Source organism: Etheostoma cragini, chromosome 5 (assembly GCF_013103735.1).
Source record: "Etheostoma cragini isolate CJK2018 chromosome 5, CSU_Ecrag_1.0, whole genome shotgun sequence".
Taxonomy (NCBI): Eukaryota; Metazoa; Chordata; class Actinopteri; order Perciformes; family Percidae; genus Etheostoma; species Etheostoma cragini.
In genome coordinates this window covers 8,650,748-8,652,776 of record NC_048411.1, presented here as the reverse complement: position 1 = coordinate 8,652,776, position 2,029 = coordinate 8,650,748, and the positions used below count along the sequence as shown (strand labels likewise).

At 40.7% G+C, this 2,029-nt stretch overlaps 1 long non-coding RNA gene across 1 annotated transcript in view; it reads right to left on the bottom strand.

Moving 5' to 3' along the window:
- Window positions 1-2,029, bottom strand: part of LOC117945281 — a 4,028-nt gene that overhangs the window by 506 nt on the left and 1,493 nt on the right. The window lies entirely within an intron of this gene.

The window sequence follows — 2,029 nt, the reverse complement described above, 5'->3', positions numbered from 1 at the left end:
TGTGGTCTATCTGTAAAGTGTCTTGAGATAACTCTTGTTATGAATTAATACTATAAATAAAATTGAATTGAATTGAATTGAATAGTAGATTTGATAGTATGCTGATAACCGGTAAACATCGCTCCTGTTAAGTTGACTGACTTGCGCAGGCTTAACATGACGTGGAAGTATAAGCGGAGCGTTTGTTCCATGAAGTCATTTATTTCACATATGTGCACGGCTCTGTTCATCCGTCACTCTCAATGTATACGAGGAAAACTCAACTCACACACATTGCATACACGCAGGTATAAAAAGAAACGTAATACCTTACGTAAACGTAACACCGTAATACCTTGAATATAACAACCACCAATATTACAATAATAAGAGCGTTTTCTAAAGATGTTATTTAACAGCTCCCTCTCTGTCCTCTGCCTGCCGTGAGCGTTTCAGCGCCCTGTCTCTGCTGCAGGAAGCATCGGGCGTGTTACTTGCCGGTGGTCTATCGGTCTGCCCTGCACTGGAGACTGCAGGCCTCAGGTTTCAGTCTGTTGGACTTAACCTCAACAGTGACGCTGTTGTATCAAAAGCACAGCTTTCCAAATCGTCTGTCGCTAAACAATGCTACGGACTCAAAATCCAGGTGCTGTCGGAGGGCTAGCCCGTTTTAAGGCAGCTAGCTGCTAGCAATGAGTTGAGGACTGTTTTTTCCTTGTCAAAGGTAGCCTGTGGAAATGTGTCTTAACCCCAGCCCACCTGTACAATTTCTTACTGCAGCCAGGGGCAATACAGTGTGACCCCCCCAGACTAATTTCTTCTCGTTTCCCCAGCCATATGTCCGCTAGCCTCCAACTCTTTTTATGGTGTTCCTATGGCTGCGCTGCTAGTGCTAGTTAGCCACGGAGTAGCTTACCATGCCAGTGGCGTAGTAGATTGTGGAATTCCAACATGGCGGCGCCCATGTAACAAAAACAACACTTTTAACTTGCCATTTTATACCTTTTAACAAGTTCACCCATTTTAATAATGGTACCAGTGACAAGAAATAAAATACATCTGTTATATCACCATTATTCAAATTCCAGTTCAGTTCATCTTTAAGGCTGCTGGAATCGGATGGAAACTGTTTGACTTTACCGCAGCTTTTTGTCACCGCCCCCAGCTGCTGCCGCCTGCTCTCATCCACTTTACAAAACAGTGTATGGCTGCAGCCTGGAGCGTCCCATGTCATGCCGTCCCGTCTCATGCCGTCCCGCCTGGTGCCATCCCCGAGCTTCTACTTTTCAAAATAAAAGCTTGCATCTGGATTAAAACAAGCTTGCATCGACTATCATGCTATTAATAAAATACTTAAAAAATATATGTCTGTCTGTAAAATAAATTCAGATATAGGCCACAAAAAAAAAAAAATCCTTCTGACATCCCACCTGGTGCCGTCCCCGAGCTTCTACTTTAAACATATAATACTTTAAAAAATATCTTTCTTAGCCTACTTTTCAAAGTAAAAGCTTCCGTCAACTATCATGCTAATGAATAAAATACTTGAAATATTTTTTCTTTTTTTTTTAACTAACCAGTAACGACAATCATACAAATGATTGAAATACTTCAAAAAAAATATCTCTACAAGATAAATGCCATACTGATGAATAAAACACTTAAAATACATGTGCGTCTGTAAAATAAATGCAGATTATAGGCAAAGTATAGCCTGGTGCCGTCCCAAGCTTCTACTTTTCATCTGGAATAAAATACTTTAAACAACAGTCTCTCTCTCTCTTACTTTTCAAATTAAAAGCTTGCGTCAACTTTGGGTGTTTTTTTAAATGTTTAAAAATATATGTCCATCTCTAAATATGCAGATTATAGGGAAACTAAAAGATTCCTTTTTATGGCTGCTGAAAAATTGAGCCTGCATGCATTTTCTCTTCTCAGCCAGGCAGAAGCTTTTTGAACCACATCTTCTTCTTCGGCTTTTGCATGATCTGGCTCTGAAGATCTCTCAGCTGGGACCTCAAAGTGCACTCAGTCCTCTCCCACTCCAGCT